At 36.0% G+C, this 26,095-nt stretch overlaps 1 protein-coding gene across 1 annotated transcript in view; it reads right to left on the reverse strand.

Moving 5' to 3' along the window:
• LOC123870960 (extracellular serine/threonine protein kinase four-jointed) overlaps positions 1–22,533 on the reverse strand; it is a 54,912-nt gene extending 32,379 nt beyond the window's left edge. Inside the window, exon 1 of the mRNA XM_045914477.1 lies at positions 22,300–22,533. The gene's annotated coding sequence lies outside the window, so the exon portion shown is untranslated. The remainder of the gene's footprint in view (positions 1–22,299) is intronic.
• Positions 22,534–26,095: the final 3,562 nt, after the last annotated feature.

Consider the following 26,095-nt stretch of genomic DNA (forward strand, 5'->3'; position numbering starts at 1 on the left):
TAATTAATAGGCCCTTGTTGAAGCTGAGACAATCCCAAATGAGGAACTATTTAAATTAAATATATTATTTGATCTTAATTATACATCACCAATCTCTACGTTACTTTTTTACCCGACTGCGGCAAAGCCAAAAGGAAGGGTTGTGATTTTAGCAGTCTATTATGTATGTATGTATGTTTGTATCCAGATTCTGTGTGTTCCACCGTAGTGCTTAAATTACTGTGCTGATTTCAATAAAAGAGGTGTCAATTGATTCGTTGTAAAGGTCCGGGTGACATAGGTTATATTTTATACGAAAAAAGTTGTCCTAACGGATCTGACTTCAAAAAAAAGTGGAGGTCTCAAAAGAATTTTTGCTATTGTAGTGTACTAGACCTAATTGTGTGCAAAATTTTAACTTTCTAGGTCCAGATTGGGCTGGGCGTTGATGAGTGATAAGTTGATCAGTGAGTGAGTGACTAAGGATTTTTCTTTCAATTGTATGAGATGTACTTACCTAAGTCTCATTTGCCCTTAAATCTCGCGTGAAAACCTGGTGAAAAATGGAATAATTTTGATCCAAATCTGAATTTGATTTGCTTTAGAACTCTAAAAGTTTTCACATGAAGTTGCCTTCAAACTACGGAAATATAATATAATATAATATGTATATAAATATCGCTCACCCTACCGTTAAAGGTAGGTTTAAAAGTAGAGTGAACGATATTTATATATTATATTATATTCCGTAGTTTGAAATCAACTTAACAGTTGAAATGGCACGCAACCAAATGAAGCAATAAATTGCTTTAAGTCAGTAATGGTTTCTCTGTTTATTGTTCAAAATATTAGAGAATCTACCTAGTCAGGTAGATTTACGCCCAACCATAAATAACTAACATCTTTTTGAAGTCGGTTAATAGTCGTGTAATTGCGGTAAGATATAAACGCTTAAAGATTTAAATATTAGATTTAATGATGCGAAGATAAGAGCTACATTCTAAAATAGCTTACACGTAATAAAATGGCTTATCGGGGTTCCCTTTACGGTCTTAGGATGTGTAGTCGATCTAGAGTGGAGCCTTAATTACAAATGCCACACCGTCTGACATACCAGGATATGTCCTGGTTATTTAAAGATTCTTACAAGGTTTCAACACTGCAGTTTCTATGTCTCATATCTACCTATAGACCGTATTTATGACTTTGCTCAAACATAATATGTCAGCTAAAACGAAAAAGACAGGGCTCTCTCCGTCACTTAACTCCATACAATCGTAGTCCCAATTTCATTTGAATATTAAGCAACCACAGTCCATGAAATTTTGCAGACATATTCTAGAAACTAATATCTGGGCCTGTGGTGTTTTAGATTTTTCAAAAAAATATGTAGTTTTAAAATTACAGGAGCTCAAAGATTTGTATGTGAATTTTTAAGACTGAGTAACTTTGAAACCGAATATTTTAACGGAAATCTGGAAAACAACAGGCATAGATGTTAGTTCCCGGAACGTTTCTACAAAATTCCATTGAATATGATTGGTTAGTATTCCAATGAGAGACGAATTACATTTGTATGGAGCGAGTGACGGAGGGACCCCTCTTAAAGGATGGGACATAAATCTATCCATTTTTAACTCTAAATGAAGTCAACCAAGTCAAAGAATATTTTTTTTTCAGGAGCATACTTTTAAGAGATTTTTAAACTTGTGCTAAGGAAAGCCTAAGGGCCTTTCCACAATGTCTCATCGCAATAACGAAGTCGCATTGCACGTACCTATTGTAAAACCTACCATGTTATTGTAAAACTTCCCTAAAATTGATTTTGGAATTTTGTTATACATATTATATTTTGTGTAAGTATGCTTGTGTGAATGTATGCTTGAAGAACCGAGAGATTTGATTAAATTATTACGTACTAGGCTTATCAAGCTAGCAATTATTGTTTAGCAATTTTAAATATATAGATACACTTTGTAAGTAGATCAATAGTCAAAAGGAAACGTGAACAACTTAAGGCCGATTCACACCAATTGCGTTTGCAGCACGTACGCTTACGCAGCCTGTGTGAACGAGCTTAAAATAATATTTCGTCAAAAATCCCAGTTTCTGTATAGCAATAATATGAGCACCCTAACCTAGACTTCACTATTGGGTTTCAAAGGAAGACTCTTATGGTAAAAAGTGGCATTTTATTACTTGTTGTAGGACGCGACGCTCGCGGATCTTTGTGGTTGGACATCCTTGTTTTGTTTTTTCAATCTTTACGTAACTTTGTACAAGGTACTTATACGAACACTGTAACATAATTCACTTTGTTTATATGTTGATAAAAATATGTATGCCTACCTACTAACAAGGAGGTATTATTATTACAAATTATATTACAAAAGTCGTTGTTTCAGGGTTGAAATAAGTTAGGAACCAAAACTAACTAATGTAAAGGAAATTCGGAATTTCAGGACTTTGTTCAACAACATAAGCTGGAAAAACTTTAGAAAGTAGGCCCGGTAGTCGGAAATTGGGAAAATGGTCGAAAAAGTTTTCTATGGCCATTCTCCAAGCTTCTGTTAAAAAGATGGGATATGTTACATTTAATTTCAATGCAGTATATTATTAAACAAACTAAACAATTAAAGTTTCTCTTTCCTATAATTTCCAACTGATTATATGCAAGTATTACGTTCATATGAGATGCCATGAAGGCAGTTAGAAGGTTGGACATAGAAATAATTGCTTATTATTTTTTTGCATTTTTAATATTTGTTTTGATATTGCCTTTATCTCTACACTAAGAAAATTAAACAATCTTTCAGTTTAAAAACCATTTAAATGATATTTATTACGGAAACCTTGCGCTATCAAATTCCAAATAAGTACGGTATTCGAATTCCGGAAACATCCTGTTATTTATAAACAGTTTCCTGTACATTTAAAAGAGCTTTATCTGTAATCTTTCGATAAGTATCTTATAGTAATGTTATTAATTGTCAAAAATAGTATTATATGTTTTTTCATAAACACCAACGCGATTGCCAATCGTTTGCCGACTTATCAAAAGGTTAGATTGATTAATAATAACTAATAGCAGCTAATAATGATTAAAATACTGCACTTATCGCACATTTTTGTAGCTAGTTACATATTGAACACTTTGCCTGTACATACTAAGAGAACCTAGTAAAGGCATTAAGTACGGCTAAACCTATTAACCCTTTTTACAACCTCCTCTACATTTACAACTTTAATTAATTAGAATTCCGGATACTAAGTTACTTTTTTACTTGAACTATAACTGTTTCTTACCTGTAGAACATCCTTGTTGTTGTACTCTTGCTATATTTATTTTTTAAATACATACATATAATATAACTCCACGAAAATGTGTTTGTCTGTCTGTCTGCTAGCTTTTGACAGCCCACTCGTTTAATTGATTTCGACGAAAGGTAACAAGGATAGGTTCCATCCTGGGGACTGTTGTATCTCCAGAAAATCAAAGAGATCCCACGGGTTTATTTAAGGTCCGTCTGAATAACTTTGATTTTTTGGCACACAGATAGCTTATATCTTACAGGCATATATTCTACGTATTGTTCCGGAAAATTGAAGTGTTCCTAGAGGATTTTAATAACCTAAATCCACGCGAACGATGTCGTGGGTTTCCTTATTTTATGACTAGATCACAATTTTAGTCACATTCACAAGTCATATAATACACATATTTGGTCTTACAATAATATCATTTCACACGATTATTTATTGTTATATTATTTATTACTTTATGATCGTGAAAAATATAATCAAAACCACGCGTATTAAGTCGCAAACAATAAAACTCAGGCCAAAGTCACCTTATAAAATTATGGTTCTATAATATGAGAAATAAAAATATAAAAAATCTGGTCAAGTGCAAGTTAGACTCACACATGAAGGGTTCCGTTCCATCGTAAAAGATAACTATATAACTCTATGTAGGTACCTACTTTCTATAAACCCCCGACCCAAAAAGAAGGGTGTTATAAGTTTGACGTGTGTATCTGTGTATCTGTCTGTGGCATCGTAGCTCCTAAACTAATGAACCGATTTTAATTTAGTTTTTTTGTTTGAAAGGTGGCTTGATCGCGAGTGTTCTTAGCTATAATCCGAGAAAATCAGTGCAGCTGTTTGAAAGTTATCAGCTTTTTTCTAGTTACTGATGTAACCTTCGCTTGTCGGGGGTGTTATAAATTTTTAATTTGCACTTGTTTATTTTTAATTTGCATGGCGAGCATTTTGAAACTGTTCATTTGTTTGTCATTGTGTTGTTATTTTTCATATCGGCAATAGAAATACTTAACTGTAAACATTTTAAGAGGGCTCTCTCCGTCACTCGTTTCATACCATTTCATACAATCGTAGTTCCAATTTCATCTGAATATTAAGCAACCAAAGTCCATGAAATTTTGCAGACATATTCTAGAAACTAATATCTATGTCTGTGGTTTTCCAGATTTCTGTTAAAATATTCGGTTTCAAAGTTACGCGGTCTTAAAATTTTCATACAAATCTTTGAGCACCTGTAATTTTAAAACTACATATTTTGAGAAAAATCTAAAACACCACAGACACAGATATTAGTTTCTAGAATATGTCTGCAAAATTTCATGGACTTTGGTTGCTTAGTATTCAAATGAAATTGGAACTACGATTGTATGAAATGGTATGAAACGAGTGACGGAGAGAGCCCTGTTAACTCTCTACTTATGTTCATGAAAGTTCAAGTCCAATGACAGACAGACGGACGGACGGAGAGCGGAGTTTTATTTATTACGTTACGGGTCCGTTGCTCGTTGACAATCTTCGGGTGCGGGACCCTAAAAATATAAAAAACTAATTTACAAGCTCATGGAGCTATATATTAGTCGCGACATTTTAACATGAGCCTCCAACTTTTATGATTGGAACGATGCCCTCCGGTTTACGAGAACCGAGGTATCTCTTGATGTTTCATCCTGTCAAGGTGAAATTATTCAAATTACGTAAATTTATATCTTTTACTAGATATGTAGTGCCGGTGCCGAAGCATCCTGGTGCTTAAAAAAAATATTTTTTAAGACCTTAAGAGTTCTTAAACAGAATCATACAAAGATATGCAGAGGTACACCAATATTAACTACGCGTTATGTTAATTTGGAGGTGTTAGGTTTCTAGATAACATGAACATCAAATGGAGACTAAATATAACTAAGCTATTCTTTAAGCTGTTAGCAAAGAACTATAGCTCGAATATATTCGAATTAGCACTAAAAAGTGCATAAGTAGCTGCGTTATTGAAGACTAACCAGAAAACTAACAAACAAACTACATATTTGTCGAATTCTTCAAAATGAAAAAAGAAAGAAAATTATCTGATCTATTTCGGTAATCTATGTCACGTCACCATGATGGCACCATAATGTGACATGTCACCTCCAGGCTCCAGGTCTTCAAGAGCATCAATGCAAGAAATCACATCCGTTGCTCAGTTGAGGAATTATTGAAGACCAAACCAGTAAATTAATAAATAGACTACACTATTGCATTGAACGAAAATAAAGTAAAAAAATCATTCATTCAATTGTAGGCTCATGATGTTTACCTATGACACCTCCCGGAATGGGTGTAGGTATACGCGACAGGTTGAGATGGCAATCGGGTTATGAAGCGGGGGGACGCCCCGCACACCCGCACGTCACCCGCGCTCGTCCGCAGCGGGTTAGCGCGGTGGCTGTGTGGATGTGCGGGGCGTCCCCACCCCGGTTGCCATCTCAACCTGTCGCGCACTATAGGTAGATCTTAACTTTTTGCTCTGTAAAGTAGAAACTGTCTGACATATCACACCCCGGTAATCCGGCACCCTCTGTAATCCGACATGTCTATTATCATTGATTTACAAAATTTGACATACATAGTGAAGTACAGCGATATGTGAAGTATGATTTGTACTTCAGAGTATGCATAATATATAGAATCTTAGTCTTATCTAGTTCGACAATACCCTGCAAAACGTTTCTCGGATTACCGGGGGTCCACTGTATTATGAAAGTACAGCTCAAACTGCCAGGTCGAGAAACTTGAGATTTTGCATGTAGGTCTTCTCTATAACTAGACCTCCACTAAGGATGGGAATTCAGAAATTACGCAGCGAAGCCAGTGCAGGTCGGCTAGTAACGATCTAACGGGTTTCTTTTCTACAGAAAAACATTAAATTACCTCTACTCGTATGTACACAACTACACATTCTTATCTTGAGCTTGAATTAAACCGTAATTTTTTTTCGACTAGGTATCAAAAATTCGCAAAATCTGTTCGAACAATCATGTCTTGGATGAAAATTTAATTAGGTAAGTACCTACTTGAAGTTATCACACTACTGAACAATACAAGAAAATTTAAATGAAATGATAACGATATGTAAAAATTAGTTTTTTTTTCTATTAGTGGTAGTCATTACATGGTTTTGTTCGTTTTTCTCTATCTCTCTGCATTTTCATACTTTACTTTTATAATTAATATTTTTGGTTTTATTGTTTATTTTTCGATTTATAAATTTTTTTTGTTTTCTGTTCGTGGTACCTTTTGCGATACTATGATAACAAACTATCATACCTGTATTTCGTTCTAGACAATTTTAATTCAATTAGGTATAGTAAGTAGGTATTTTGGATTCACTTTGAACAACGATTAAAGTTGAAATCCAAAAGGATTTTTAATACCAATCAGGCTTTTCCCCGTCTAACTATAGAGACATCAAAAATATTTTAAAGTCGTTATTATAAAAATTCCATACAAATGGTCATCATTTTTATACCAACCTCGAAATTATTGTGAGAAAACCCGTCCGACGGGTGTTGGAACCGTTAAAGGAGATCATTCTAGCTCCATACATTTTTGGGCCTTTTCTGAAAGTGCCGGCCAACGAAAAAAAATGGTACGGATCGTTAGAACTAGCCATTTGGAGTAATAGTTAATATGGCAGAAAAGTTGTAGGATTGCTCTGAACCAAGTTATACAAGGTCGAAGATTCGTCATTTTCATACATTTTATTGATTTCTAAAAGTGCTGGGAAACATAAAATAATGTTAGATATTGCTAGAACTAATGATTTGAAGCAATTGTCATTATGACCCGAAAGCTGTGGGGCCATTATATGTCGTGTTATACAAGTTATACAAAAAATTAGTATACTTTGTATAATTAATTGTAACCGATTCTATGATTTTGTTACTGTTCTGATTGTTTTATACGAATTTGAATACACGTACAATTATTTTGAGTCCCACGAAGTGCTGGATCAGCTGCAATGTGGACAAAATTCGTTTATACATACCTGGATTGTATGCGGCCTTGTAATACTAGGTGATCTCATCCAGCCATCTCCCAAACTTCTGCCACTGGGATATCTCCGGCGAGCTCTGTGATGAATGCACCATTTGGTTATAAGTACTGTTCACCATAGTAACTACGGGCTTGCTTCAGTCGATAGCTGCCCATAGCAACCTGCGTCGATTCATCTGTGAATCTAGGAAAGTCATTGAACGGAGGATGTCGGCTTCCATAGCCTGGAAATGAGCTCTTCTATTATAATTATTGTGTGTGATAACAAGTTCTGCTGTACTGTTTTGCTCACTGGCCGTTCATGGATTACGTCAAGAAAATCACGTGCATGCACGTTGTTGTCTATCAGAACATGATAGCCGTTCAGCAATGCTGACAAAATCCTGAAATAATCGATCATGTTACTTAATGTCCGGTTACAAATCCTGAATAACCCTGAGTAAACAAAAATCTCTTCCAAAGCGGTCGTTAATCATTTGCATTATCCAGCAGCAAATGGTAAAAAGTCTAGATTTATTGGCTTCGTCAGTAGTTAGCTGGGTTTTTACTGATGTTTTGTTACTAGCATTTGTGCCACATAACCGCACACCTCAAGAAAGAAAGATTACCTCAAGATTGTTTATGGTATCTCTAAAACCATGGACTAAGATAAAAATCCAGTAAAAATCTTCTATATCATTTAAGGTATCATTTAAAATCTAGGCATTATAAGTTGCTGCAGCGTGTAGATTATTGTTCCATCGCAACAAATATAAAGGCTTTTAGTGGTTTCGGAACTTGTGGTTAGGGTATGATTTTCACTGAAAAAAGTAATTAGTGCTTTTCTGAAGATATATGTACATGCCTGTATCTGTCTGTACATGCCCTTTATAGATAGCCTTTCTTTCTTGAGGCATGCGGTTATGTGACACAAATGCTAGAAACAAAACATTTAAATGAAACCCAGCTAATTACTGACCAAACCAATAAATCTAAGCTTGTTACCATTTGCCGCTGGATGGTGGAAGTGATGAACAATTGCTTTAAAAGAGATTTTCGTTTGCTCAGGATTGATCAGAGTGACCGGGCATTAAGTAACGTGATCGATTATTTCAGGATCGCGGTAACATAGCTAAACAGCTATCATGTTCTGATAGACAATAACGTGTACTACAGACGTGATTTCCTTGACAAAATCCATGAACTGGTCAATGCGCAAAACAGATCAGCAGAACTTGTTATCACACACAATAATTATAATAGAAGAGCTCATTTCCAGGCTATGGAAGCCGACATCCTCCGTTCAATGACTTTCCTAGATTCACAGATGAATCGACGCAGGTTGCTATGGGCAGCTATCGACTGAAGCAAGCCCGTAGTTACTATGGTGAACAGTACTTATAACCAAATGGTGCATTCATCACAGAGCTCGCCGGAGATATCCCAGTGGCAGAAGTTTGGGAGATGGCTGGATGAGATCACCTAGTATTACAAGGCCGCATACAATCCAGGTATGTATAAACGAATTTTGTCCACATTGCAGCTGATCCAGCACTTCGTGGGACTCAAAATAATTGTACGTGTATTCAAATTCGTATAAAACAATCAGAACAGTAACAAAATCATAGAATCGGTTACAATTAATTATACAAAGTATACTAATTTTTTGTATAACTTGTATAACACGACATATAATGGCCCCACAGCTTTCGGGTCATAATGACAATTGCTTCAAATCATTAGTTCTAGCAATATCTAACATTATTTTATGTTTCCCAGCACTTTTAGAAATCAATAAAATGTATGAAAATGACGAATCTTCGACCTTGTATAACTTGGTTCAGAGCAATCCTACAACTTTTCTGCCATATTAACTATTACTCCAAATGGCTAGTTCTAACGATCCGTACCATTTTTTTTCGTTGGCCGGCACTTTCAGAAAAGGCCCAAAAATAATGATCTCCTTTGTCACGTATTCGCTAATTTGTCGAGTTTTATCTCAAATTTCATTTGAACGTTTCCTTTTGCAAATAAGATGGATTGAATATTTTATTATGACTTAATAAGACGTACTGAGTCGAGAACCCGTTCGCTCAGACTGAGCGAACGGGTTCTCGAGGTAGTCGCCTGAGTGTAACTAAGATAAAAACGTGCTTGCTATGAAAATTTTCACTTTCGACTATCATTTACTAGCACTACTAGCATTCGATTAGCATTTGAATGTGGATCACCCCTATTCAATAGATTTAGTTTTTGAAATCCCATGGAAATTTTTTAATTTTCCAGGATAAAAGTAGACTATGCCCGTCTTCAGGGTGCAAGCTATGTCTGTACGAAATTCGGGATCGTGCAAAAAAACTTTAGCATATTACTGTGGATTGAAAACATTTTAGTTTCTTCTGTAACTTTTTAACTGTACGCTAGAAATATTAACTAGATCCAGAAAATCCATCCAGATCTTATCATCAAAAATGATAATAATGAGTCCATTAGAAATATCCAGTTAAGGGGATCGTCTAGTTGTAAATTTTCATACAAAAAGCGATAACGTTTTTCTTAGAAATGTTTTAGTTAGAATGCAGAACTATGCTCGCACGTCTTAATTTAAAAGAAATATTGCATGTTAAAAAGTTACTAACGTCTAAATATACATATTTTTGACCTAAAATCTTTCTTGAGTATTTTAATTTTTTTTAATGTAACTAAGCTAGAATGTTACAACTACACTATTCTCATGTTGCTAATGCACAGGTACTGTGCAAAAAAAAAGCTAAAAAAAGAAAAAAAGCTAAAAGTGTGCTAAAAAAACTCTTAATAAACTATACAACAAATTGAAGCCTTTTTTCAGCTCCAAACGTGCTGTAACATCTTTTTGTTACATGTTTATTTATGGCTCTGGCATCCAACTTTCCGAAATCTTCCAAGATGTCAAAGGGCGGAGGATATTGAAAATAAAAAATGTCAAGCACGAGTTCTCAATAGCAGGCTCACGCAGTAGCACAGAATTTAAACTAGGTAGGTATAGAAGTGGTGATAGTTTAGTGGTTAGGACGTCGGTCTTCTATTTGGGGAGTCCAGAGTTCAAACCAAACAGTGATGGAAAAAACTTGGTGAGGAAAGTGAGCCTAAGAGTTCACCATAACATTCTCAAAGATGTGTGAAGTCTGCCAATTCGCACTCGGAGAAACTCGCATTCCGAGAGGAACTCGTACTCAGTAGTGAGCCGGTGATGAGTTATTCGGATGTTGGGACATAGTACCCACAATTATTTATTAATTTAATAGCATTTGTAAGAGATTATTAAAAAACTCTTTAAATGTTTATGAATAAAAATCTTTCTATTTCTATTCTATCCATACTAGTCCATACTAAATGCGCAAGTGTGTCTGTCTGTCTGTCTGCTAGCTTTTCACGGCCCAACAGTTTAACCGATTTTGATGAGGTACAGGGTTAACTTACATCCCGGGCACGGACGTAGGCTACTTCAAAGAGTTCCCACGGGGTTCTAAGCCGTTTGCCCGATTTATATTTTTAGTTCAAACATGGCTTGCGTCTAAAAACTAAAAGTTTTTATGCATGTACATGCAATTTAAATTCTTTCCGTATTTTTTATGTACTCGTACCTAAATATTACTAAGTAGGTTTTTCTCAATGGTTTTCTTCAAATGAAACAGGACCCCTAATATACCCGAGCGAGCCTTTCAACCACACAATCGTGACCCGAAACATTTTAGGACGGTCAAACGTCACGGTTCCATTGTTATAACCGGACAGAACGACATTTTTTGCTTATAGCTATTCCCACGAGGTTAAACTCCGGAGTAGTTTAACAAGTATACATAACTACCACTCCGCCAGGTGATCGCGGCTTGTTTTCCGTTAAAGCCTTTAAATTATATCTACCCTTTCTCTAAAACCATACTGTTCTTATATCATAAATACCAAAGTCTGTCTGTCTCTTTGTTACCTTTTCACGACCAATCCGTTTCACCGATTTCGACGATAGCTTATATCCGAAGATGGAGATAAGTTTTTATTTTATGAATTCCCAAGGATTTGTAAACCTAAATAAACCCAGACAAAGTCACGTGCATTGTCTAGAATTAGTGCGAAATGCGTTAATGTGTCAGTCTATAATACCTATACAACAAGATATAGTTAAACAGCACTGAAACCCGACTACTACCCGCGAACCTCTTGTATTTTAACATTGTACCTACTATATTTATACAACTTCTTAAAAACTCTACGAATGTTTCACTCCAACACCGGAGCTTCCTCAAAAAAATGGGGACCCTGTTAACTATTGTACAAAATTCTCCATTGTAGAATCAAAATGGTCCCCAGAACTCACCATGGTATAAACCATGGTATAAGATATGTCGAATCTGCGTGTTACAGGCGACAGTCATGCGCATGATGATGAAGTGAACAATGAACACGTAATATGAGAGTCACCCCAGCACGTGAAAGCTCAGAATTTTTTACTCTTTCATTTGATATCTCACTCGATATATTAATAGAAAAGAAATTGAGACTGCTATTATCACAACTCCTTCCTTCCTTAGCTAAAAATCATAAATTCTTTGGCTTTCCCGTAGTCGGGTGAAAATTAAAACTGCCTTTTTATGCGCATAAGTCACAATACAATCTAAACTGTCTTTATGTACTGTTCAACTGTTTGTAGTTCAGATTCTGAGTTGCTGCCAGTTTACGACTGTATCTTCAAACTAATTTGACTAGAAAAAAAAGTGTTGTGCTGCTCTACTTTGAAGAATCATGGTAGGCGAGTGTTAGAGTTTTAATAATTCGATGATAAAAATAAACATTTTACAATAGCAGTAAAACTTGCACCGATAAAAATGCAATGCACCAACAAAGTGTTTATTTAGTTCGTAAAAATGGCGGACGACGGAGATTCGAATGTTTTACGACATCTTTCAAGCCTTATTTATTAGTCCAAATGTGACGCGTTTATGACTTTGAATAAATATTTTTATATCGAACTTGTGACGAACAAAAAATAAAACTAGATTTCAACGCATTCAAATTGTATTAGCTTAGTTGATTCACAGGGGTTATTGTTCAGTTAAGCGTTCAAAATTCAATATTGTTGCACAATGATACCTGATTCTTGATGTTTGTTGTTGAATGATTCCTGTTTGTTGTTTCTACAGGCATAACGCGTAACTGAGTAGGTTCCTGCGGTAGTGGTGCGGTGCGGGGGGGGGGGGGGGCGTGATGACGTGACGTGAGAGCTCAGTGATGTGTCCACTTGTGACAACTGTCACCCTCCCGCACCGCTCCACTACCGCAGGAGCCTACTCAGTTATGAGCAATATTTGTCTATAGTTTAGAGTTTAGACGCACTTATTATTTAAAGAAACATAACCGATTCACTCAATCCATACTAATATTATAAATACGAAAGTGTGTCTGTCTATCTGTCTGCTACGTTTTCACGGCCCAACTGCTGAACCGATTTTAATGAAAGGTACAGACTTGTGGTTCAGCCTGGGGAAGGACATAGGCTACTTTTAATCCCGGAAAATCGAAGAGTACCTACAGAATTTAAAAAAAACCGAAATCCACACGGGCGAAGCATCCCCTAGTAATAAATGAAATAGGCAATTCACTTTAGCACCTACCTACTTACATAGTCGTAGTAGGTTCTAAATAGGTTGGATATAAAACAAAATGATAATTGAATGCTACTTACTATAGATACCTACCTAAATAGGAATTTGATTTTAGCTATGAAATATACAGCTATAACATCTTTTTAGCTACATAGCGGTACTGAACCGTTGATACTTATCTACCAAAATCCTTGGTATCATAAATAATTGTATAGCAATGATTAAGGGGCAAAAGGTCCAGTTTAAGAAATTAATTAAAGTATCGACTATTCTCAAATTAGTCGATACTTTAATTAATTTCTTAAACTGGACCTTTTCAAGTAAAGATTTTTATATAAACCTGTGAGGATGATACTGCCACTGTCGGAATCAGAACGCCATAAGCCTACGTTGTCGTATTAGTTTACAAATTGCGAAAAACCAAAATTTCGCGGGCAGGCCGGTCGCTTCGCCCTTAAATGATTTAGCTAATTTAAAATATTTTCTATTACGAGCAATGATCAAACATCTTGCTTGCGAAGTAAAATGCGACATCACTTCGCAATTTAGCTAGTAAGTATTTTGTTTAGGATGTATAACTCGTATCTGTGAAATGGGTCCATTAGGTTACGTCCGTAACTCAGAGCATGGCAATGCACAGTTAAATTGGTTCCAGTTGTTATCAGGAGCATCTGATGATAATCGTTAAGCCTGGGTAGTTAGATCCATCTAATCTGTGAGCTACTGGTTTATCCTTAACCGGTTACAGAGGTCATACGGCAACCTCTCCTATGAGAACTGGTTGCATGTGAAATGTGGATTAGTATGACCACAATAAAGAGACGGCTATCTATACTAATAAATAAAATTGGAGTGTCCGTCTGTAATTTCGAAATAACTACCGCATATTAAGGTCATATGGTTATTTGAACGATACTATAACTGAATCACACGTTTTTAAAATTTTTGTCTGTCTGTCTGTCTGTCTGTCTGTTTGAAAAGGCTAATCTTGGGAACGGCTGAACCGATTTTGACGGGATTTTCACAGACAAGTAGAGAATTGACCAGGGAGTAACATAGGCTACTTTTTTAACCGACTTTCAAAAAGGGAGTTGTGTTTTTCTACCTATGTAAACCGAAATCTCCGAGATTTCTGAACCGATTTGAGTCATTTCTTTTTTAATCGATAGAGGAACTTTGCAACATTGTCTCATAAAAAATTTGGAGTCCAACTCCTCAATCCTGATGCTGCAGGGGATCTGACCAATCCACGCGGGCGAAGCTGCGGGCATCAGCTAGTATCTAAATAAAAATGGGATCTTGAAGCTATGTATTGAATAAATGAATGAATTTATTTTTATTGTACTAAATATAATAATCCAAATAGTCTCGATAGCTCAACGGTTGAGGAGCGGCCTGAATTCCGAAAGGTCGGCGGTTCAAACCCCACCCATTGCACTATCGTCGTACCCACTCCTGGCACAAGCTTAACGCTTAATTGGAGGGGAAAGAGGAGTATTAGTCATGATTAGCATCATGGTTAATATTCTTACAAAAAAATGTATTAATTTATTAAAATTTATTGATAGGAGCTTTGTGCGCGTTGATGTCTTTCACTTTTCTGACTCACAGAACAGTAGTCTAACTAACAAAATAATAAATGTCCAAATTAATTGCATTTTTTTTTAATGTTTGGGGTTTCGGAATAAAAAGTACCGTCTTAGGATGCAAGCTATCTCTGCACCAAATTCCTTCAAAATCGGTTAAATGGATGAGCTGCGAAAACGTAGCAATCAGAGTAGGTACATACAAATTTTCGCATCAATATTATTAAGTATGGAGAGTATTATGATATGAGATTACGCTAAAAGAAATACAAATCATTAATTTTGAATAACAACAACAATTTCATGTCAATTTAAATTGCAAACAGACCGAAATAATGTATGGCCATTTGTCAAAACAATGGCGGGCATTTTTCGCCCAGATAAATAATGGCCTTAAAGAATATGTCATGGAGCCGCTTCGGTATTTGTGTGACGGCTTCGACATATGTCAGAGTTGATATGCATGTAAATCTTGTACACGATGACATTTTCTAAGTATTATATGACAATACCTATCTTGAGTTGTGCCCCGCAACTTTGTTCGTACAATAGACTGCCTCTGTTTTGTCTTTTATACTATTTATGTAATTTTCAATTGAAATCCAATTAGTAGTTCGCTATTGTGAGAGAACTGATGAACTGACATACACACCACATGTACGGACACACTCACACTCACACACACACACACACACACACACACACACACACACACACACACACACACACACACACACACACACACACACACACACACACACACACACACACACACACACACACACACACACACACATTTGCAAACACTATAACACGCACTGTTAGACAGTATAATATATAGTGTTATATGTACTTTTACAATCTAAAAGTAATTTAATTGTACTACCGTAATTTTAATATTGAGCTATTAAACAACCCATATGATTAATATATCCCATTTGCAGACGAAGTGGAAAAAAGTCAGTTAAGTACTAATAATTCATGATTAGATATTTTACCTATATTTATAAAAGGAAAAGCTGACTGACAGAATGACTGACCTATCAACGCTGCTCAAACTACTGGACGGATCGGACTGAAAATTGACAGACAGATAGCCGCTAAGAGAGTATTTTTGAAAATTCAACCCCTAAAGTGGGTTTGAAGTTTGTGTAGTCCATGCGGACGAAGTCGTGTGCATAAGCTAAAACAAAATTTAAACAAGAATGGATTTTATTTTTTTCCAACCGACTGCGACCTCCATGTTACAAAACCGATGCTTAGATAGTCGTTATTTGATAAAGCTTTCTCTAAAGATCAACTTAGGTTATGGGTTGCCAATTGTTCTAATTTGTGCAGGATGTAGCGATTTCATACTGTATGTCGTGACCAATGTACCGACGAGCGGAACGCACTCTGTTTTCAATTTTATATTTTTTTAAATTTAGATACAAGTTAGCCGGAACGCTAAATCTCTCGGCGGTACGGCTATGCCAGTAGGGTGGTAACTAGCCAGGGCCGAAGCCTGCCACCAGACCAGAAATTTTGAAATTATAAAATTCCAAACTCGGGAATCGAACCTGGGACCTCCCACTATTAACCACAGCGGTTACCACAGTGCCAGGCAGGCCATCATATAGAGTAACTTTATTACCCGGCAAAAGAAAGAAAAAAAATTCAAATCAATCCAAAGCACGATGCGTGAAACATATTGTTGGTAAGGAATAAAAAATCTGTATAAAACATAAATTATGTATAAAATAAATACATATTATGTAAATGATAGAAGATACGACTAAATACATATGTTATGTAGTATAATTTGTTGAAAGGTTTGGCTTAACTTTTATTAGGTACTATTATTTTGATATCGTGTATGAAGCCCAGTCGTGTTTCGCGTATTAAAGGATTACTGTATAATATTATGCTAATTTGATAAAACTAACATAAGCATTACATGAATGATAAAAATACGCAAACAACAAAAAAATATATATATAAACGCAAAGGTGTAAAGTAAAGGTTCGTGGCAAATAAACAATTTCATTATATAAATCCCAAAACATTATTTTGAGAAGTAGGTATTCTTAAATCGTAAACCCACACATCAATTTTCGAGGTAAGCCTGATTATCATTATTTGGGATTTGTAAATTATAAGAAATGGAGAGATATTTCTTCTTTTAATTTCGTTAGGTCAAAGAAAAGTTTACAGGCTTAGTTCCGATGAGTCATTGTACTATTGCAATATGGATGAATCAAACTGAAATATGGATATTGAATTTCGTAAATCGTAATATTATCTGAAAATTTGTTATGCAATGAAATAACAAGCTTGGTAGTTTTCAAGTTGGGAAATATAAAACCTTATATATAATTACTAATACTTACCTACCAACTTAAAATTATAGATTTAATGCTGACACCGCTGTCACGTTTAATTAATTAATTATTGAAAAACTTATAGAGAGAGCCAGCGCGTGCCAGGCCTTTGGTATTTTATGAAAGCTGTAAGTTTTCTGGCACGGGTTTGGGGACAATACGCAAAGAAACTTTCAGCTTAAATAAAGTAATGCAGGTCTGTCACGCGCTGGCTCTTAGTCCATTACATAATGGGCTCTGAGCAGTTTCAAGTAAGTTAGATTTTAATAAAAGGCTGGAAGCAAATACACACTTCCAAGAAATACAGACTTTGTGAACCATCGTCTTATCAAATAATAAAATACGCAGAAAGTAAATAAAGTCAAAGCAGTTAAAGTCATAGTTATAATAAACATACGTTTATAATATTCTAAAACATAACTAGAAGGAACATACCAATAAATTTATATTATTTTCAGTACAAAATACATAGTGATTTGTCCATTTTATTACACAAGATACAATCGCAGGTCTTATCTGTAATAATAAACTACGGGAAAACTTCATCGAAATTGATAAAGCCGTTTGCGGAGTTATCTTGGACATTCATTTAGAACTTTACAAGGTAAGACGAGTTGTTTTACCCGGTTTTTGTCGATAGTGAGCTTGATTAAGCTGTACATTGCGCTTGTAAACAGTTAACGTTTGACTGACTTAAAAATGTTAGGCTATGGCGTAGCTACTATCTAACCTATTCGTATCCACAGCTAAACATAGGTCCTTTTAAGGATGCTACACCACACACGGTCTTTTCATTTCTTTCTCATCCAACCACTTCCCACCACTTTCTTTAGGCTACTTTTCCACTAGAGATGTGCTTTGTAGCTATGCTGTGAGGAAGTAAGAGCTAAGCTGCAAAACTATGTAACCGTTTCCACTAATGCTAAGCCATGTAGCGGAGAAGGTAAACCTACGTGCTATGAAGATGCGCCACCGCGAGGTAACAGTGCGAGATAGATGCGCGACTTGAACTAAGCGATTCATCGAGTGCCCACCCAAAGTTACCAATCCATCCATCCATCCAATATTATAAATACGAAAGTGTATCTGTTTGTCTGTCTGCTAGCTTTTCATGGTCCAACAGTTGATCCGATTTTAATGAAAGGTACAGAGTTAGATTACATTCCAGGGAAGGGCATAGGCTACTTTTTATCCCGGAAAATCAAAGAGTTCCCACGGGATTCTTAAAGGCCGATCCATTTAACCGATTTATACGAGTACAGATAATAGCTTGCGTCCCGGAAATTGGCAACGGCAACTTTTTATCACGGAAAAGCAAATCACGTGGTATTTTGAAAACACCTAAATCCACGCGGACGAAGTCGCGGCCGTCATCTAGTACTCCATATGCGAAAGTTTGTTTATCTGTCTGTCTAAGTACTGCCTTTTCGCGGTCCACTGGTACAACTTATTTTGACGAAAATTACAGCTTAGCTTGTATACCGAGGATTCGAGGAAGTACATAAGCTACAATTTGACCCGGAAAATAAAAGAGTTCCCATAGGATTTTTCAATACCTAATCTTCGTAAACAAACTCGAGGGCATCATTTATTTGGCGCAAGGATAATTTGCATCCCGAAAATGGATACGGGCAAATTTTTATACCGGTACATCGAATAGTTCCCACGGGATTTTTAAAGTCCTAAACCCAAGCGGACGAAGTCGCAGGCATCGTCTAGTAATTGCTACACGTTGGTGATGCAATATGTAAAACACGAAGAGGAGTTACTACCTAATTTAGTCCCACAATCAGAGCGACGGGCTCGAGCGACGGGACCGTCTGATAAACACTATCGCGAAGACGCCAGGCTACTCTCCGAGCTTTGAGCTTTTGCGAACCCTTTTATTTTTGTTGCTTTAGCGCTTTTATGTACTCCGATTTGAATTGGAAAACCTCGAATGATTTAGTACGTTTTCTAAAGTATGAATAATATAAATACATGTAATAACATATATTATAATGACACCTCATTCATCAAAATCGGCCCAGTAGGTACCACGGTGGAACATACAGAATCTGAATACATACATACATACAAACTTAGACTGCTAAAACCATTACCTTTCCTTTTGGCTTTGCTGCAGTCGGGTAAAAAGAAAATCACTGACTCAGCAACACCCAACCCAAACCCTTAGAACTAGAAAACTGAATTTTGGCACAGAGCTTCCCTTTATAATGTAGACAAGGAAGAAGGCCAGATTTTCTAAATTCCCACGGGATAAAGAATAAATAGGTTTTATATTTTCACTATGTAAAGCCGCGGGTGGATGGTCCCTAGTTTTTAATACAATGTCAGAAACTCAAAAGGCGTGACTCCTCTATCTTGATCACTTCAAAAAGATAGAGCAGTTATGTATTGAGTCGAATATACTAAGGTCGCTCAATACAGAACACGCTCTTTTGGATTTTCTAGGTATTTTCTAAGGTCAGAAAGCCCTTCAAACCCACGGAAATGGCAGACATGAGTAGTAAATTTTAGGAGTCGGTGGCCAAAATGCTCAAATATATCACTGAACCAGCGAAATAAGTTACGATATTTGGACGTTGTAAGAGGAAATGATATATGATGCTAGTAAATCTGATTTATGGCTTTTCCCAAATCAGCGCGATACACTTTGCCAATCACAAGTAACTTAAAGGAAGCTCAAAGACCATAACCATGAGAAATGTAGTAGCTTGTCCCATATGTATTGAAAATGGGAAACAGTCTCTAGTTTTTTAGATATCAGGTACAGTCAGCCTCAGAATTCGAGTAGCAATTCCGCGAAACTATTGCATGAAGAACCTGCCCTTTTTCTATGAACACAGCCCACAGTACCTAACACATGTGCATAAACGTGCCACACGAATATGATCATTAAGGTCCTAAACGACTTACGGCCTTTGACTGTACATAAATGGGAAGATGAAAAAGAATAGCTACGGACCATATTTCTTCCACAGAAAATTTCGATCCAATCAATGGTCGTAATGTGTAATGTTAAATCTTTTCGAGAACAGCTGTTTACAACTGATGTGTTATTAGCCATTCATCATGATCAACCCATTGCCGGCTCACGAGCATGGGTCTCCTCTCAGTAAGAGAAGGATTAGGCTATAGCCTCCACCACAGCCACAGAATATTATTGTAAATTGCACAATTGAAAAGAGCAACCGCCGAGTTTCTTGCTGGTTCTTCTCGGTAGGAACGGCATTCCGAACCAGTGGTAAATTATTTGACGATTCAAAAGCACTTGTAAAAGTTTATTTGAATAAAAATCTATTCTATTCTATTCTATTCTATTCCACGCTGGTCAAGTGCGGATTGCAAGACATCACACACCTTTGAGAACATTATGGGAAACTCTCAGGTATGCAGGTTTCCTCACGATGTTTTCCTTCACATAGCTCCGAAGAGTTAGAGGTGCGTGACCGGGATCGAACCACTGACCGATTTGGAGGGGTACATTCTAACCACTGGGCTATGACAGCTTTTTTTGTCCTTGAAGGTGACTAATCAACTAGGTATCTTGATCGTGAAAGGAAAGCTTTCTGCACTGTTCAGCCCCAAGGGGTAGGTAAGTCGTAACTTTTTTTTTCGATTGGCGCCCAAGGTCTACTCCGCCGGAATTTATTAAACCTTTCGGCAAAAGGGGAGGCCAACCACGATACAGATCTACCAACCTAGAGATTGCCATCAAGGTTTTGTGTACAATGTAAAAAAAGTGCTTGTTGTATTTCTTTAATGCAAAGCAGATTCAACTTTAGAGTAATTAGGTATTACTTTAGGCATTGTTTTATTTATTAAAATCTTTTTAGTTCATCCTACTTGTATCAGTTGCTTTCGATGAAAAAAAGTAGTAGGTTTAATTGGTTTATGAAAATTAAAAAAAATTCAAGAACCCGGAATGCTAAGAAAGTTTTCTGTTGATGTTTGTGACAGACAAATACATACATATATCGTACCGTGTCAGTCATCGGGAAGTTTTTCTTAACTAGATTAAAGCTCAATGGTCTAATCATAGGCTTAGGGTGGAGTTCACCGACTTTTAAAACGGCTGATTTTTAGAAAACCGGCTGATTAAGTGATTTTTACTGTTCACCAGCACCTAACCGAGGTTTGCAGCCCTAAAACGGCCGTTTTACCTAACCGAGCTCGGAAGGGTCGTTTAACCGGGGTTTCCACATTTTTACATCTGTTGTGCCTTTGTGTACAGATCAATTTAGATTATTTCGATTTGTCTTTGCGTCGTTCATTTCAGTAGCGTGCAACAAGTGATTAATGTAATGGTTGGAAATAATTACTTATCTTACTTTCCACTATATTTTGATATTTTAAAACCAACTCTGAACTGATGCGCTTGTCGTCACTTGAAAAATCACTTGTACACATTTTTGGCCCTCCATTTTAATATTGAAATTATTTTAAACACTAGAATCTCTTAAAATCATCTTTAAATGCACGCACAAATAATTACGGCAACACGACAGCAAAAAATCAACAGTCCCACACGTGCAGGACACATGATCACGACTGTGACGTCGGGGCCCCGAAGTTGTAAATTTGGGACGGTTACTACCTGGCAAAATTTAGAACAATAGTGTAGTTCATCTTACCCATAGCGTCTTTGTACTTTTCCAGTTGAAAGTATTTTATTTTATGCTCCTAAATATAGGCGTCACAGTTTGTTGTGTTGAATAGTAATGACAATGTGTCTACGCTAACGCATTGCGTTTTAGCGTTCGTTCGTAGCAGCAGCGTAGCTGAGAACAGATGGTGTTCCGCCGATTTAGTAACCATGCTACACTTTTTCGTGATGAACAGTAAATATTAAAACGGTTGTTTAAACGACGGTTTCGAAATAACCAGCTGATTTAGCAACCGTTGTTTATGTAGCTTTCGGCGAACTCCAGTCTTAGTAGGCTACCTGGAATGACACAATGTGTCTTGAAATACCCATGGGCATACGAGGAAGGATGTGGCCGCATTTCAGGCAAACGGGCTCTGTTCTGGATAAAAACAAGAAATCTGGTCTAATAACGAACTAATATTTTGAGTAGGTATGTATCACGCCTAAGCTCCGTGTCAATTTCATATAAGACGTATGGTCCAAATTCGTATGTTTACTTATATTGTTCTAACGTCGTAGTACGCGTAGAGCTTCGTAGAGTGTCTAATGACGGAAACTTTTTGGAATCTTGAATTAGGAATTTTGTTCATTGTTACTATCTATTTATTCGCATAAAAATCTTTGTATATTTTTCAATAGTAATATTACGAGAAATTAATTAATTAGTATAATACTTCAAATATTATTTGAAAATATTAATTAGTAAGAAGATAAGATAGACTAAATATTAAGATCAAACAAATACCAACCGTATCCCATAGATCGCCACCAAATCCCAGAACACGAAATCACTTCAATATTGTATCACAAAACACAAAATTCCTTGAAGTCTTCGAACATTCAAAGTCATTTATAAGAAAAGCCACTTGAAAATATAAGTCAAATTTTTCAATAACGAAACACCGTAAAAACTACAGGTTTTTTGTAATGAAGAAAAGTATGTAAGAAACCTGAAAAGCACAAAAACGCGTCTAACTTAGACGACGTTCAGTGCAAGACTGACTTAGGTAAAAACATGCACGACTGAATAAGAGGTGCTGTGTCCCTTTCTTACTCTCGCTGTTTCCTACGAATGAGCAGGATGGCTATAATGGCATGCATTATGGTACTGTCTCGTTTGACTTTTTTCCGATGATTTCTTTGAACGATCGAGCGTTGGATCTATAGGATCTATAGATCTCTATAGTAAGCGTGAGTTATGCCCCTGAACAGTGATTCATTGATAGGGCAGTTAGTTATAAAATTATAGTATTTGCTTTGGATCTAATAAATTGATACTGATACGGTTTTAATGGCGGTTTTGAGATGGTGTTTAATTTTATTATTTGGTTTCCTATTAGAGCTTCGAATGTGGTTTTTTCGTTACAATTTTTGTAACTACTTGGTTTGAGCTTTCCTTATTTAGGTCAAGAAAGGTTATTGGACCTACCTACTGGCGCATGCAGCAAACCTGTCAGCTATGTTTAAGTGATAAAGGGTTCGATTTCCGTCATATTGTTGAAAGATATTCTTTTTAATTAAAGCAAAAAGTTATATTAAATAAATTAACGTACCTACCTATAAGTTAGAATTAATGTTTTAAGGTTAACACTTACTAACTACTTAGGTATTGTTTAAGATTAATTAAACTCTGTAGAAAACTCTTGATTTTCTGGCATGAAACCATCCTATATCTGTATCTAGGATACGAGCTATCTCTGTGCCAACTTTTGACAAGTATTGAGTTGTGAAAAGGTAACAAAGAAAGAGACACACATCCACGTTTATAATACTAGGTGATGCCCGTGACCTCGCTCGCATGGATTTACGTTTTAAAAATCTTGTGCAAAATCTAGGTGCTTTAAATATCTTGGAAATCCAGCATAGTGTCAACTAAAATGTTCTAATAATTATATTAATGGTATGGATCTCACTAGAAAATAAAGTTAAAGTAGTTGCACAGCCTTAGAAAATAAAGGAGAGAGAGTTAGCGATCATTTTTCAACCATAACTGTAATGTTATGATAGAACAACGGTATTTGCTGGTGCTAGTCCTGTAGTGAAGGGACCTTCTTTGGAAAAAGTTGGCACCACGTATGATGATAGCGTTGGCAATAGGAGACTCTTAAAGGAAAGAGAGTCAACGAGCATTTTTCTACTCTTTTACAGTAATCTTGAAAGCATAAGTAATTTAGATTACTTTATTGTAAATGATAGAACAAAGGTATTTGCCGGTGCTAGTCCTGTAGTGAAGTGATTTTTGTTTTAAAGGTGGACCACCTTTAAAACAGAAATTGGCAATATAGAAAACTTAATGAATGTGAACGTGATGGTATTTGGCAAAAAAAAAAGATTCCGATGTATTGAGAACCTCCTCCTTTTTTGAAGTCGGTTAAAAAGAGACATTAATTGTCACGCCACCACGCTGAATAAAAACAGGATGGGACACAGCTGGGCTTTTCAGCCCTCTTAGCTGTGGGTAACACAATGTTTATTATTCTTCTACGATAAGTTTTGATAGGCACGTCAATCAAACTCTTAAATAGCCGCCAAGATGATTTAATATTTAAAATACAGTAGGACGTTATATCACATATTATATGGCTGTGTTAAAAAAAGCATATTGGATTGAACTTATTTGAAATTCTGTGTGGCCCACCGTACTCCTCTATATTTTTTCACGGCATGTTTGTTCAAGAAATAAATTTTACGTTCGCATCTTAAGTGTTATTCTGTGTGGTACAGATGCGTGGAAAAGGATTATCAACAATGGATTTCAGAAAAATATTTAATACTAGCAACGGCCCGCTGCTTTGATTCCGTGGGATTAGGTAACCTCTGTACAAAATTTCAGTTTCCTAGGTTCAAAAGTTTGACCTAAGTATTGTTGAGTCAGTCAGTGAGTGAGTTGGAACGTTTTTTTTATTGTATGAGATTTAACTGTCATTTAAATTTAAAAAAAATTGTATGATAATGTAACATAATATTATATGTTGCATTATTAAAAATTTTCCTGAGCTAACTAAGGAAAAAGTTGAACAATTTGCAGGTTACTTTCGGTCTCGCTAAGCTTAAAAAAAATAGAGTATGTATTTTGTACATCATTTTTAGGGTTTCGTACCAAACGGGACCCTTCGGGTACGGAACTACCTATTACTATAAGCCTCCGCTGTCCGTCCGTCCGTCTATCTGTCAGCGGGCTTCGCATCGTGAACCGCAGTAGGTAGAGAGTGGAAATTTTCAAGGAATGTGTATTTCTATTGCCGCTATAATAAAATACCTAAAACCTACATACTGCGTACCTACTTAAAATTTATGTAACATCTTTTTTACTTACAATCTTGCAATAAATGAAAATGAAATGAAATGAAAAACTTTCAAAATGACCACCATGAAAATTAAAAAAATAAAAAGTGTTATTTCTCGTACGATGGTACGGAACCCTTCGTGTGCGGGTTCGCCTCGCACTTGACCGATTTTTACTTATGTCAAGTGACATTATACTTGACGCGGGTACTTCCTTAACTTCATAAGCCTCATTGAGCTTTTCGATCATGCGTTCCCATAATTAGTCAGTTGATTTTTTTTAATCTCACAAATTATACATATAAAAATTTGATTGATTCGATTCCATAAAAAGTGACGTAACCCCCGAATATATTACGAATAAAATATATTGTTCGCATAATACACAAATGCATAATAATTGCTAATTACATCCCCTTTTATACCACCATCGATTTATTATAAAATCCAATCAAGAACGGTACAGTACGAAGACTTTCATTAAAATACCTTCCAAATAAAACCTTAATATCCGAAAAGCCAATACCTCATACAATACGCTGTTTTTTTATTTATTTTCCAAATCTAATTATACCAATGAATCGGGAATTCGCGATAGTGATTGATGACGTAGGGCTTGTTCACATTCGCGACATTTTTATAACGAAATACAATGTTTTTGGGTTACGTTATATTTTACATAAATAATTATGCGTTAGTCAAGCTTGATAAGCTCGTTGAAGTCTTTTATATGAATACATATTATTTTATCGTTATTGAAGACATTAACGGGCCAAAAGTAATCTGTAATTATAAATGCAAATACTTGCTTCGCTGGGATATCGTTCTTCCCTACGCTATACACGGTAAGGAAGCTATTCCATGTACCTACTTACCCCTAGGCCCCTAGACTGGACCCTAGGGTCCTAGGTCATACGGAAAGGAACCCGCTTTTTATTTTAATTCAGGTTAAAGTTATTCCATTCCGAATTACAAAACTATAAAAAACCGACACCTAGCTAAAATTCTTCTCTTAAAAGCATTCATTCTTACAACTGCAAATCTACTTAGACTAACTATGATCAATAAATTAAAAAATTACATACATTTTGTATGGAAAGTTTAACTTAAGAAGTAGTTAGTGTAAGTTAGAAAGATTTGGACTATAAACTATGCTCAAGCATATTTTTTGTTTGATAACGTAAAGTCGTGTCTACAAAATGCTTCTAACATTGCGAACACCCCCTTACCTGCCAGGTGTAAAATCCATCATAACAACAA

The sequence above is a fragment of the Maniola jurtina genome, chromosome 13 (assembly GCF_905333055.1).
Source record: "Maniola jurtina chromosome 13, ilManJurt1.1, whole genome shotgun sequence".
In the NCBI taxonomy this organism is placed as follows: domain Eukaryota; kingdom Metazoa; phylum Arthropoda; class Insecta; order Lepidoptera; family Nymphalidae; genus Maniola; species Maniola jurtina.